General features: G+C 42.1%; 1 long non-coding RNA gene across 1 annotated transcript; it reads left to right on the forward strand.

Annotated features, from left to right (window-relative positions):
* Positions 1-493: 493 nt before the first annotated feature.
* Positions 494-9,367, forward strand: LOC146172532 (uncharacterized). Its single transcript, XR_014702522.1, has 5 exons — positions 494-1,072; positions 2,105-2,164; positions 2,384-2,462; positions 3,398-3,624; positions 8,840-9,367. It is a non-coding gene; the product is annotated as an uncharacterized LOC146172532 (long non-coding RNA).
* The last annotated feature ends 6,034 nt before the right edge of the window (positions 9,368-15,401 follow it).

Genomic DNA, 15,401 nt, shown 5'->3' on the forward strand with positions numbered 1-15,401 from the left:
CAATTTTCAGTTAGTTCAATTTTTTTTTAAAATGCATTGCAGTTAGCATGCACATATCATTCACATGACCTTTGCATCAGCAAAACACAATCAGTACTGGTTTAGATAGTGCATGAAAAATTGTACTGATTATAAAAAGAAAGAGAGAGTTATCTGCGTCTTCTAATCTTTGTCGGCACATCTACCAGGCAGCTTTGTTCAGCACCGTATTACCTGCACGCATAGCGAGACACTGCTGCGCACAATACCTAGACAACGGACTTCCTACTCGGGTTCCAATTCTGCTGCTTCATTTACTGTGCTGCCGATTATATATTTCAGACAGTTTCCTCTTTTTCAAAACTACTGATTTTCTACAACAAAATTTCATGTGCACTTTGTTCGGCTTCGCCGGAAAAAGATAATCGTTTTAATGTCATCTGAACTGGCACGTGCACTTTTCAAACTCACTGCAAAGCAAGCAGCACGTCGTTATTTCACATTGCCCCCAACTGGCAATTTCCTGGGTATTGCACTGATTTCTGCTGCCGTTATTATGCCTTTATGCCAAAATACGGCACTAGAAATAACACTAAAAAACAGAACACACTCAAGTTTCATTTTTTGTAACGAAACTGAAACAGAAACGAACTATGCTTTTACCATTTCACCACCAGGCGGCCGCCGGTAGTTACCCAGGCTACCTTCCTCTCGCCAACATGGCCGCTTGCACGCTGCTGATGTGACCACGTTTCGACGACCGTTAATCTGCAGCATCGATTGCGAACCGTCGTGAAATGTGCTGCGTTTCGCGTGCATAATTGTTGCAGAAGTGTGTACGCCTGTGAAGTGCCGTCGGTAGGTGATGTTTCGGGCAAACGGGCATTTGTCGTGCCGGTTAGTTTTCAGTGTTCGTGCTCTTTGTTTTGCTCAAGCGTATTTGTTGGTTCACCGTGTCAAGTTTTAGAGGTTCGAAGGAAGAAGGCGTGGAAATGTTTTTCTGCGTGACCAACTGAACCCACACTTGTTGGTTCGGCATCGGTGGTGCGAAGGCGAACAGCTTTGAGCATGGCTCATGCATTCGTCCGTAAAGGTAAGCATATTCAATCACATTCCGAGGCGGGTAGTGCGGGAACAGTAACAATGGCCTACCGTATTGCTGTACTGTTTGTCGTTTGTTTTGGAACGTGACATAACGGGCGGGAACGGAACGCCCTTGATTTCAGCTGACTGCAAAAATGTTATCGCTCATGAAGTTGGATGTCGCGGCGGTTATGTTCGCAGATTTGCCGCAAGTAAATAGGACTCCTTCCTTACAAAAAAAAAATAAATAAATAAAATATAAGCGTACTGGGCTTCCTTGCTTTACGCGCAGGAGATTCACGAAACGAAATTTTCTTGGAAGTTGGGTGATGAGCACTGATTTGTCAAAGTCTCTCGGCCTCGAAACTGGTTTCTATTCGTGCTAGTTCACGTTATGGGGCAAAGTAAAGGAAACACAGTATGTTTGTACATAAAATGTTTAGCTGACTTTCGACATAACGCTAGCACTTTGCGGACGTAGGAACTCAAACCACTTTCCCATCCGTTATCGCGGCTTTTCCTCTCCGTTGATCATCCCTAGGTAGCATGTTAGATAGAGGTGAAATGGAGAAGCACATGGGGGCTATGGTGCCTTGTGAGTGCGCGTAGCGAATTTACTGAGGTCTAAAAATATAATCTTTAGCCATCCTGTATGATCATAGCCCATTTGCCACTGCGGGACGTTAAACCGCATAATTTACAAAGCACCATTTTGAGTGGCTACTATGCCCAACCAATGTTATTTTTCCCCATCAGGATTTACATATTTAATTTCTGTGGGTGGGGAGGCAGGGACCTCTGTCAGGCTTTCACATAGCCTTTAGTCCCTGCCTCCTCTCGCTTGTACGAGGAATCAATAAACCAATTCCAAAATCGCATCATACGCTATTTTTATCGTGAGGGTCTTGTATCCGCTTGCCTGGAGGGTAAAGTCTTGCTTTTGGGTTGTGATACTTTTCTTATGGTTTTTACATTTGTGTCCTACAGTCCTTTATATTTTGTGTTGTCGGTAGTGGGCATTACAATGAATGGATATTTGCAGGTGATGCTTCTGCATTCAAGTAGAAGCTAACAGCTTGGATTCTAGGCCAGAAAGCGTGCAGTAAGTTGCTGTTACAGTGTTGCTATGTTTTTTGTTCTGACCAAATGTTCACTTTCTTTGTTCTTTTCTTTAAATCTACTATTTGGAGCAGTTCTATTTGCCTTTTACAAGAGCCATAATGTAGGCCAGCTAGTTTCTTTGTTTCCAGTTTCTGCGTTTGGTTTTGAATCAGCATTTTCTTTTTGTTTTGTTTTCGTACTGTGCTTGCTTTGGGCACAGGCCGATCGATCGCAGTCATGGCTTCAAATTGGCCTCTTCCTGGATCTGTTCTTGCACGACACAAGCTATGGATTTCGTAGTAAGTAAAACATCGCTTTATGAGTCTTGCGAGCAAATTGAGATTAAGATTCACAAACCGCCCTAGAAGCAGAAAAAAATGGAATGCATATTCTCCAGATTTTTTTCATTTTTGTTTACTCCGTAAATTTTGAAAACTTAACCTCCTCGGTTTTATGGCTCGCATTCTCTTTTCTTTCTTTCGTGTGAAGTATGTCTTGCAATAAAGAACGATTTTTTAATAAAAATAAGTACGCACCGTATTCTTAAAGGAAGTATACCAAGCCCCATTGATCAGTGGCCTTTGCTAGATTTTCTTTAGATCCCATTCATACTGTTCGATATTCACATCTCCATTTTTTTTTTGTACCGAAAGTAAGGTTTCATATTCACAATTGAATTTTATGCTGTCATTATTGTTTTTTGAACTTAATGGATGACATCTCATCAATTGGTTTCCTTCCACAGTTTCTGCCAAGATATTTAAAAACAACTTTCTTAAACACCAAATAATAGGCTTGAATAGGCTTTTTTTTTTTTCATTCCTTCTGTGGTCCAGTATACAAAGATCTGCATGTGTTAGAACTCTGGCAATGCCTGTGTTGTACTGGCACTCATGTAGCTTCAAAGCGCCTGCTAAAAGTTAGCAGAATTTGTGGCAAATACTATTTCTGATTTTTTTTTTCTAGGAATCAAAAAGCTATTGCTTGTAATATTTCAGCAAAGGGAGGAATATTCTGCAGAATGGGGCATCAACATTTGCATAATGTGCTCCAGTTTCTCTCTGCACGCTGTGGAGTATATTTTAGTGAGTGGTTATATAACTGAATATATAACTTACTTTTACATGTTTCAGAATACTTTTTCACCAAATCTGATTGCAATTTAGGGCATGCCAATGCAATTATTACTGCTGATCAGTCGTTTTTAATACAGGCTTGTCTACTTTACCTGCAGCTACTTTGGAACCCTCTTCTATGTCACCACTCATCACTGACAAGGACAAGGTGGCTCAAGCTGCAGTGCATTCTGTGGATCCAGCTTCAGACCATTTCTTGCCTCTCGACTGCCCTGCTGCACACTCTCTGAGCTCTGGCATATTTATGCAAGCCATCACCCGCCTGCAACTGCTTGGGATGTGCAACTAGAAAGAATGGAGTCATGCAGTCACATTTTCAACTCAGGTTAGTTACGAGACTGGTAAACAATTCTTAATTTTGATATATCACCTTCTTTACCATTGACATTTGTTGCTGATTAGCGTAATTCATACACCTACATAGCCTATCAGGAGACGTGGAACTAAACCATAGACCACACATAGCAGCCTGCCTGCATTCCGTGCAATTTATCTGAAAAGTTTTATTGTAGTTGGAACTTACAGAATACAAAATCTTCACTTAACTCACTCTTATTTCCTGCTCTATTGAAGATACATTTGGCTGTTGGCCATTTTGTGCTGGCGCACTAAAAAAGGCTGGGCAAATTGAATACCTGTGGAAAACGGGTGGAAAATGCCATTTTTGCCCTTACAGAAAGTTGCAACTTTGGAGACCTGCTGCTAGCGCACAGAAATTTTGTCATCCATCCCTTTTTACCCACTGAATCTATGCAGCCTTTACCTTTATGAGAATGATTAAAAACCTGCTTTTCTGTTGCACTTAGGTTAGTAAAAGATCGCGAAAATTACTCCAGAAACAGCGCGCTACAAAAAAGTCCCTTTTCAAACTTAAATACGGGCATGATGTGCTATGTCGTTAGCGTTAAAATCGTTTTCTGTTTATTATTCAGGTTCTTTGCTTATTTCCTCAATTTCACGCAAAATTGGGAGCACCTTGAAAAAAAGAATACCATATAGAAAGAAGTTAAACAGTCCTGGTGTTCTCCCATGAAATTTTAAGCAACAGCGAATTTAATCCACTTCAAGCAATCATCAACACTACCAACAAGCAGAAAGTGACTTTATAAGCATTGAGAAGGCTTTGGATATTGCATAAGATAAAATGTAACTAAATTCAGCAAATAATAAATTGAACTTTTGACTCCTACTTCTTAAGAACAAGCCATAAGCACATCTACAGAGAAAATATGCATTCAGTTTTATATTTATTATTATATCTTTAGCTTACATAGCAGAACTCATTTTTGTACTTGATATTTTTAAAGTACTTAGGATTGTTTTTATGTTAGTTAAAGAAAAATAAGATGCTGTAGTTTTTTAAATTCAAGTCACAGTTGTCTGTTTTTTGGTAATTTCAAATATTTGCCGAATGCAAGATGATATGGAGAAAGAACAAACAAGTCTAGAACTTCCAATTTTTTGAGAAATAGAGAACTAGGTCAGGGTAATGTGCAGAAAGAGTTTTAGTGGCAACACTTTATTTAGTTGTGCCAGAGTGTAGGGCTGAATATTAACAAGCTTCAAAATCAGTGCTCAATTTCAAACTTTTATAATTTTAAACAATAGAATGCAACCCTTTTTCAAGCCGTAATATTTATTAAGTATTGAGGATTCTTGAGAGGGATTTTCATGAGAATCGATGATGATATTTAAAAAATAATTGAAATCAAATTTGTGCATTTTTGCGGTTTTCAAATCTTGGGCAAATTTTATTTGTTGTGGAGAACACACAGAGCAGTCTAGAGCTCTGTGTTTTGCCTGAAAATAAGGAAATTATCTGATTCATGAATGGAAAAGGCTTCATAAAGAAATATGATGCATCATGCCCCTATTTAAGGTTGAAAATGGAGCAAAGTTTTGGATGTTTCACTACAACGGCAACAACAAAACATGTTTTTAATAACTCCCATAAAAGTAAAATTTTCATTTAATAGATAAAAAGAATAGCTGACAAACTTTTAGTATGCTAGCAGCAGGTCTCCAAACTTTCAACATTTTTAAATAGCAAAACTGCGTTTTTCACCTGTAGTGATATACGATTTTTTCCCAAGGAAACTACACCACAAAGCCCATATTTGTGCCGAGACAATTGCCCACCACATATAGCAGTTTCACTGAAAACAAAAAATGGTCATAGGACCTCCATTACACTTTTTATCTGAATACGCTGCTAAGATTTTGTAGATTGCTTTTTTCAATGACAGCTATTTCATATTTCAGTAAATCATGAAGCTGTTTAACCGGCTTCACTTTGTGGTGTATTAGGCGTTATGGCACATAGACTGCTAATGCTTATTATTATGCATTATGCTTATTTCTGTAACTGGAACCACAATTTTTATTTCACTTTATAAGGTTACCTTGCCCACTTTTCGGAAAGTTACTACAACCATTTGTTTACCCATGCCTGGCAAACAGTACAGAAATAAGATAAATACATCATCTTAATTCTTCTGCTGAAAACAGTACGTAGAAGAGAAATCCCTCACTTAAAGGTATTTTATAACCATTTTTTTGGCTGTTTGAGAATTCTACTGCCACCTATGAGCATCATTGCAGCTCTCACATGGAGTTCTCATGTTGTCACTGATGAAAAGAATTCATTATATTAGACCACTCTCTCATTAAATGCGGCCCTTCTAAGTTCAGTCGGCAGCTTATATTTCACTTGGAGCATGAGCACATGCTAATTTTGCCTTTAATTTCCTTTTATTTGTATTTTTCAAGTGTATTAAAGATGTATATGGCTTTTCTTTCTTAGTGCCTGCAGTATCTAAACTCTAAGACTACTGCCACTCTTCAAAGTTACCTCTCTTTTTCTTTTTTATTACTACTCAACTAGAGGACCTTAAAAGAAGATAAAATAATGATTCCCCTTTGTATTAGCTGTATCTGTACACATTGTTTCCAGGAATACTAAGAAAGGGTTGAGGGTGAGCCTCAGTCCAGTAGTAGCCAGCATTTAAAAAAAAGTACTTGTCCTCTTGGCAGTGTGGTCATTGGTTGTGGAGCTTGCATATGCTTTTGTTTCACAAAAAGAAAGAGGACGGAAGGTGAGTAGAGCTAAGGGTTAAGAGAATGTTATTGTTTAAATAGCTTCCTCTGAGCTGGGCTACAGCAGCAGCAGCAGCAGAGTACTTTTGAAAAACATTCTGGAGGTGGCAAATTATATACCAGCGTTAGATGTTCAGGAGTGTAGTGATAAAAAAAAAATTATATGTCGCATGTGACTAGTGAAAAATTATCAAACGTTATCAAGAAGCAAAAATATAAAAAGACAGAACGTTGGGTAAACACGTGAAGTCATGCATTAGAAAAAGTATTCATTACCTACTGGCTAGAATGCTCCTGCTATAACCAAAAATTAGAGACAGGACAATGAATGAGCATAACATTAAATAGTCATCAGGCAGGCACAAGCAAAACATTCCTGATTGCAGTCTTCAGCCTTTAAGTGAGATTAGTCATAATTTTGATTAAATTAGGGTATTTATCTCAAGTCAGCTTTAATTCTACAAAAAGCAACTATAGGGAGCCATTTCTAATCCATGAATTTAGAGCAGTGCAAAATAAATACCTCAAAAGGAATATTTTAATCCCTTAAATACAATCCCCCCGCACCATAAGTAGTTTGCAAGGCAGTCACATGCACCATGAATGGGGCAATTTATTTATAGCAAGTGTACCTCCACTAGCATAGGCTCAACGTGTTTAGTAAACATTTCCTTTTTATCACTGGTGACATTGGTTACCCCTTGATTCTTTTCCTTATAGCAAGTGTACCTCCACTAGCATAGGCTCAACGTGTTTAGTAAACATTTCCTTTTTATCACTGGTGACATTGGTTACCCCTTGATTCTTTTCCGTCTGGTAATGCCTTTTTTTGGCAGGTATAGTTTACTCAAATTTATTTTTTTAGTTGCCCTTTCTCCACAGCATTTCATTTATGTTTTGCATGGCATTCTTAGCCTATGCTAGTACTTAACCAATTCCAAATAGCTCTTAACAACTATTTAACTGCATCTGTATTGCCTGTTCCTTTCAAAAGAACATGCGTCAGCATTGAGCCTGCTTTAGATGCTGACTTATCTACCCCATACTGTAGTTTTCCCTGCTACTGCCATATTTTTATTTTGTTTTTCTGGTGCTAGACCACCCAGACCAAAATCATAGAAGTTAATACCCAGGCAAACATAATTTCGCTTCTTGCTGTGCCCCTCTTTCCCTCCCCTTCCTCCCTTTCTCAGTTTTCTTCTTGGGAAGTAAAAGGTTATTCCCTGCCAGTGATGCTCATGGTGTCCAGATAGACAAGTGCCTTTTCAAACTTTTGACTTGGCTTGTAAACTGAAGCTTTTCTGCTACCCTTCAATTCTCTTTCATGCTATGTAGCTACCTTGCTCTTGTTCTACCCTGGATCATCTTACAACAAGTAGTATGTATATGTGCAGGTAATGGCCACAGTTCTATGGGCCTCTACCGCCCAAAAGGGAGTCTGTAATCTGCAAGACTAACAGCAGTCCTGTTAATTTACATGCAAAGTAAAATCATAAATAAAAGGTGATCTAAAGGCCTAAAAACATATTATTGGATAGCTGCTGAACGTCATTTTGATTCCGCAGCTTACTGTCTTCAGGATTTGTTATAAGCTTTACCATATAGCATGTCAAATTGTATTGTGCAGAAGAAAATAATTCCTTTAGAGCTATGGTGGTAAAGAGCAACAGAAGCATCAAAGAGCCCTAGAACTGTAAGCAAGAGCGGGTGGCACACTGTATCTGCAGGTAGAGCGGTTTCCCAATCATACAACATGAAAAAAAAACTGAAATGCTGCTTTCAACTAAAGGCTAAGTTTTAAAATGTGCAGTATTCACCCACATACTTATTGTCAGCATTCCACCTGCACTAATGCAACTTTTTTTCTGTTTCATAATGCAGTTTTAACGACATCTCTAAATAACTTGCAGATTACAGTTGGCAAGGAAATTGTGTCATGTTACTTTTCATCAGTGTTTAATTTAAATTACAAACATATTGACGTGAGTAAGTTTGAAATAATTACAAAAATACGAAAGCTGCCAGTTTAGACATTGTAGGTTTGCTGGCTTTTGCCCAAAAATTTACATTTGGCTTAAGCAACTTTTGTGTGCATAAATATCAAAGAAACCATTTGTATTGTTATTGTTAACGTTCTTTGTGCTATAGTGAGATAATTTGTAGCATTTAAGTAGCTATCAAAAAAAGTGGGTTTCAAGGAATACTTTAACAAATCTTGAAGATGGGTTGATTGTGCGTTGCAACTTGACGAAAGGTAAAAGCGCACAGGAAGACACACACCCGAGCGAAGACAACACAGGACACACGGACACACGGACACACAGGACAGTGTGTGTTCTGTGCCGTCTTCACTCGAGTGTGTCTTCCGGGGCAATTTTACCTTTCGTTGAAGGAATACCTCTTCAGCAATCGGCATCCATTGCAATATTTTATTGCCACTGCAGGACTCGTGTTCCAGCTACTCCTGTCAGCATATACTCTGGGGAAAATATTGAAGATGTCGACCTGCTGTGCATCAAGGTGGACCGTGAAAAGCTGTTCTCTGCGACAAGTGGGCTGGAGTGACTGGCAGCTGTTTAGTCCGCCAACAACCAGTATGACCGCAAGCTATTTTACACATGTTCTAGAGCGCCTCTTCTTTATTATGCATTTATTGTACCTAGAGTGGTGGCTACGAAGTTTTTGAACAGTCACCTAAAGTATCTCACTTTTCATGTGCAGGGAGTTGCATGTTCTGCTGTCTTGTCATAAATATACTTGCCTTTTTTTGTATATCTACACATTTCTTAGCCATTCCTGTAGGAGAGGGTGCCATTCACTAAATGAGTGATGCAATATTTTTACTCTGTCATGTCATAACATTGTGATATGCACTGTAATAAATTGTAGACATTCCTCCAGCCTAAGTAATTTTGAGTTGTCCAACCCTTTAAACCAGCCAGATAACTTGCTGATAGTGTGAATAAACTTTCCTACCAAAACTGTAGGTGTCACTTGTATATGATTGTAAAGCTGCCTCTGAGTAACTTTGCTGCACACACTTTTTCCCATTACTGTTTCAGGAATCGCCATGCCCTATTTTTGATATGGTTTTGCTCAGCATGGTTGTCTGAACAGTTGCCAAGCATCTCCATGACATGCACAGATAGACCTTCAAATTGAGCTGTATACACGTCATTGTGCCTTATTGATATTATATACCTAAACATGGAAAGTATTTGTTAGATGCTTATAGGATGCTCTTCATAGACTCGCCCTGAAGCAGAAGCCTGGGATTGTGTGGCAAGAAATGCATGCACAAATATTGAATTCTGTGGCCACATATTTTTAGTTGCATTGCTTTTGCCCTCAACTTATTGATAGAAACACAGGAACTCCTCGTCAATGCTGACTAACCGAGCAGACTTCTCTGCAATGCTTTAACCAGTGCAGGGAAAAGTGAAAATGACACTTCGGACAGATCACGGGTGCATGAAAACTGATATTCAAAGCTTTAATGCATCCCTGGCCTGTGCGAAATGTCATTTTCATTTTCTCCTGCACTGGATAAAGCATTGTAGAGATGTGTGTTCGGTTGCCAGTCAGCATAGATGAGCAGTTTTTGTGTTTTTACCAATAAGTTTAAAGCAAAAACAATGCAAACTAAGAATATGGGCCAACAGAATTCTATATTTGTGTACACATTTCCCGCCACGCATCAACCCAGGTTTCTACTTCAGATTGAATCTATGTGGAGCACCCTTTTAGCACCCTATTTGGTTAGGGTGCGAAGGAAAAACTGCACCCTTAGACAAGGGTGCAACCATCGCACCCTATAAAATTTTAAGCTGGGCACCGTTCTTTAAGGGTGCGGTATCTGCACCCTATTCTTTGCACCCTATTGGTTGCACCCTTTAGGCAAGAAAGGGTGAGCGTCTGGGGACAAGCCAGTTTGCACCCTTAAGGGTGAGAAATTGTTTAGTGTGTATTACTTAGACCGTGTGCAGAAGTTAGCAACAGTGCCAAGGTCATACAGCATGGACGAAGCTGACACTTTGTTACGTCTCAAATTGTGTAATTGAAGCATCTGTGCTGTGGCTATGTAAAATAGTTGCTTTATCTTGCTTCTTTATAGTGACGCCCCTATTGCAAAAACCAGTGCCACTGGGCCCAGCGCCATACCTGATTATGGTCCCAGTATGACACTGGAAACTGGGCGCACTGGGACGCGGCATACTGGGCCGCTTCGCACTGGCGGCACTGTTTGCCCGGAGAGAAAAAAAAAGGCGTGGGATAAAAATTAAAAAGTAACAAAACAAGTACATAAAACAAAACAAAAAAAAGTAAAAAATAAAAGAAAAAAAAATGAGTGCATTAAGCGCAATTCGAACTTAGTCCCTAGGTACATTTCAATCACTAGCTCAGCACGCTAACCACTCGGCCACGCCGAGAACTGGGTTTCTTATAAATATTGTATTTTATGTCATGATCTGTATTTATAAGGTTGGGATTTTCGCAGTCTACAGGCCATTGCTACCGCTGGAACATTTACAACTTTTTGATCATTGGAGCTTGCTGTCTGCTCTCACTACTTGCAACTAATGTTCTGGGTGCCTATGCGGGCTATTTTGTGCACTGGAATCATTTTCCCATGTGGAGTTTGACATCGCTGGCAAATTTACCAACGCCGGCTCTTCGGTGGTGCTCTGCTACCGTGGGCGTAATTTTCGCTGAACACGGAGCTTTAGTACAAACCTTCAAGGAAAAAAGTGCGACTAAGCTTCAATACCGGCAAGCGCCGCAGCGATGACCCTATATTGCGTGTAACAAAACCTTATTTGTATGTAAACATTTCGGGAAGCGTTGCGATGACCGAGGGCTCGGCTGCTTCATACGCAGAGTGAGAAGGAGCGCAAAAGCTTGAGAAACACGCCAAATATTATGCATTACAAGCGCTGTATGTTGTTGTTTTTTCTCTCATGGGCCCATCGCTCGGTAAACTACTCTCTTCCTCGTTTTAGTTTTTCTTTCTGCTGTTTATACTGGGCCGTGGTGCAGGCTACGCTCGCCTGCGATTGAGCCCGCATTGAACATTTTGGCAGTAATAATTGTGTTTGAGTGCCCTTAAGATCAGCTGTGAAGTTGGTTATGCATGGTAGCCCACATTATTCAATTCCAGCTTTAGTTGTGCGTTAATCGTCAGTGTGTCATGAGATAGAGGCACGGCGGTCGTGGTCTCTCTCGAAACGCTCGAAATGACCTATCGAAACATGGAAACTCTAGAAAAAAGATACTGCCTTTGTTTCCTTACAATTGCGCATGACTTCGCAGCAAAAAGCGCTTGCTTGAACCATATTTTTCATATGCGCCCCGATGTTCGATTGCGAGTACGCTGTTGCCCTGTTGGCCCCTGAGGGATGCTACTCCGGCTGACGCCGCAGGCCACACCGGCTATACTGGAGCACTGGGACCAGTGCGGCCCCGGCGCACATACAGCGCTTCTCCCAGTGCATCACGGATGCCAGCGACACACCCAGCGTCAAAAGGCTAATCCCAGCGTTTTTCTCCCATCGCACCAGTGAAGCCAGTGTCTTCCCGTTACTGTTCCAGTGAATATCGCAGACCTCCAGCGTGCCCAGCAGATCCAGTGCAAAACCAGCGCGAAAATCTTACTGGTTTCGCACTGGAGACGCTGGTTTTTGCAATAGGGGCAGGCCTCTTCTAGGTGTCCACGGCGGTAGCAATTAAAAGTTGCACGTAATTTCTTGAAACCGGCATGTCTGTGTATTTTGTTCGTCACAGCTGTTGCAAACAGGGGAGAACTTTTGCAAGTTTTTTCGAACTTACCTTCGCGTTGTGGCTCTGGTTGTGCGAACGGCTTGTCTGCTGCACTGTCTCGATGGGTCGCCACATGCTTTCTGGAACGCGAGGTCCTTTCCAGGGAACCGGCGCTCTTGTAAGGCTTTTTCACGAAGCATAACCTCCAATGAGAACATAGTCGGGTTAACAAGCGATAGCGACGACACTGCTTTGGCTGACTGTTCAGTGGCTGCCGTGTTCGTATAGGCATTGTTCCAAAGTTGCAGTCGGCAGCCAATTCTCCCTCTAACTAGTCTCGTTATTGGAAGCGAGCCGGCTGCTGACTTCAGATGGCCGCGGCTTTAAATGCTTCTTCAGTGCAGCTACGATGATGTAGTACGCTAGCAGACCACGGCAGCTGGCATGCTTGGCTCGACCACGGCACCGACAGCGTCGTTCGTCACCTCCCTGCACAGCTTGAGCGAGTGCAGGGTCTTTTCTAGGCGCTCTCTGTGACACCGAAGCCGAAGTAAAGCCGTTGAATTCCGGTATCCGTACGAGAAAAGCGAGCGTAGCCAAGGTGTTGCACTAGCATAGCTTAAAGATATACTGAACAAATATCCAGAAATATTGAGAAAGCAGCACAACTGCATTCTTAAGACATGATTACACTAGTAGACACACATTTCGGGTTAGTTCTGTATGGATGGCTGTATTTGTTACCTTTTCTGAGCGGCCGTCGGGTCAGAGGCAGCGCGCTACCGACCGCGAGCCGGCGGGTGTGACGTCACATTTAACCTCTGCAATGTCATGGCCCCGCGATCCCGCCGCCGCTGCCCCTGCACCTGAAGTTGGTTGACCGGCTACAAGCAGTGTCGGTTCACCCGTGTCGCGCCGTGCACAGTGCTGCGAAGTGTGGAATGCTGCATACGAGGGAGGTGGAGGGGGATGCGTACGGAGGAAAATTGTTTGCGCGCTGGAAGGGAATGATGAATTGTACGCAGGAACACGAGCAGCAAAGAAAAAAAAAACGTCCGTCAGTACGCTTTGTGAGTGCCACGGGGGAAAAGAAAAATGAACACGTGCGACCGTTCGCGATGGAGTTGGCTAGGGAGGCATGAGGGAGGCAGGTAAATGTGATCTGTTCTCTTGTTTTTCAGAGCTTTTACAGGGGCCCGCTAAGTGCGGAGATTTGAAAAATATTTATTAAAATACTTACTTTCCGCTTATTTCTGTTCATAAAGTGGATTGTTTTGTTCACTCCCAAAGCGATAGCTACCATCTGAGCTAGAAATATCGGCGGCAAATGTTTATATTCAGTATACCTCTAACGCTGGACTGGGATCTGCTTCCTCGTCACCACTGTTATATCAGCCGTTGCCTTTACAGCAGCTGTTTTTCGGATGCGAGAAAACTGTTTTTTTGCACTCGTCTAGACGCTACATGTTTCGTGCACCCCCATTACTGGGCCACTCGCGTGAATCCCCCGCGTAGTCTAGGCTACAGCTTGACTATTGTAACGTTGGGAAATGAGGTGCGCCGGAAGCGGTTCTGAGAGAAAAGAATTGCGCTGGTAGAAGTAGATCTACTGAAGTTTTGCTACATTACAAAACTGAAAAAAAAATTTGAAAGAGAAAAATTAAGAGGGGCAGAGTAAAGGAGCCTATAGTTTTACACGAAAAAAAAAAAAAAATCTACGCATGATGTTAAATGCGGGAGTAATTACATCACTTTATTCTGATAACAGCACAAGAAATATGAAGTAAATTTAATAGCTTGACCAGCCACCCTCTGAAATATGTGGGGCAAGCCTTCATTACCCTTTCTTGTCTTATCGCGACGTTTAAATGAAAGAAAAATATTATTTCATCCCGAACAGTGTTATTTCTCATCGCTGTTCAAATACGACTTATTTCACATCCGTTGAGGGACGCTATCGATACTTAAAAATCCCTTTCGCCTTCGACGCATGTATTTATATTGCTCCCAAACACTAGCAGGCAGGCCAGTTTGAATGAGCATTTGTCGGCTGTTAAAACGACTCACCTGTACACAAGGCTGCGCAGAAACAGTGCTCAGCGTCGCAGCTTACAACATCGAGTACCGATAAACGGGCACTCGTGGTCTTAGCCGTCAATGTGCGAGCTGTCTGCATAATATGTGTTCGATAAAGATTCCTACACAATCATTTACTGGATCCTCACGCCAACACTCGCAGAAAGAATGTGTAAGAAAAGATATTTTCCACGTTTTGGCTGTCGCCTCAGCCCAGAACCCGCACTCCTCTCGCCCTCACGCACCCTCCACCTCCAGTAGCGAAAAAAAAAACGAGTACATACTCGTCATCAAGACGCCGTGGGTGTGGAGATATAGGACGCTGACCCCTGCCCAAGATCTTGCCACTGCTGACAAGAAGGGTGGGGTGAGAGTGTATTGTGAGCAGGGGAGCCTCTACATGGGAAAATGCATGCGTGGCTGTTACTTCACGTGATTTCGTCACTGCTGGGTGATGACACATTGGACCCGACACGCGAAACCCGCCATCTGGGAAAGCGTGCTACACTCTTTGCTACCGCTTGCCAGTGCAATTCTACAGAATCTCCTTAGTTTCTAAGGTGTTCAATGGGGAGGCGAAGATAGGAACAAGGGGTGAAGGATGGGCTCCTCGTGGTACGGAGAGGAGAAAAGCACATTCCCCAAGCTGGGTTGAGTCGTTGTGCGGTTGCCAGTAAGGGCGCGCGTGTACACTCAACACAACACTTCAGTCCTCCCTTCGCCCTTCCATCTGCCATCTGCACCCTGGTCTGCCAAGCAGGCAAGCTGCAGTACAAGCCATTTGAGGAGCAAAAAATTTCAATGCCCGGCCACGCCAGTTCCACGAGGGGGGGGGGGGGGGGGGCGGCGGGGAATTTACTTTTATTTATTTACTTCTTTTACATACTTAAAAAGGATTAGAGAATATGTGCGAGCACGTAATAGACCAAGGAAACCAAAAGTAGAAATATAAAGCGCTCTCAAAACCGCCAGTTTGCAATGGTCCTCAAGTGCATATAGCTACGTACGTGAACTATTGACTGTTTTTACGGTGAGCGGTTGGAAAGAGGGAAGGCGGGGCGCCGCCCCCTTATATCAACGGCCTGCCCCCCCGGTTCCGGAGTCCCTGGCCGTCAGATACGGTATACCGTGTTGTAGCGGAGGTTCCTTGCGCCAGAGGTGCCCCGTCGGAGA

Source organism: Amblyomma maculatum, unplaced genomic scaffold (assembly GCF_055883805.1).
Source record: "Amblyomma maculatum isolate TAMU_Amacu unplaced genomic scaffold, ASM5588380v1 scaffold_13, whole genome shotgun sequence".
In the NCBI taxonomy this organism is placed as follows: Eukaryota; Metazoa; Arthropoda; class Arachnida; order Ixodida; family Ixodidae; genus Amblyomma; species Amblyomma maculatum.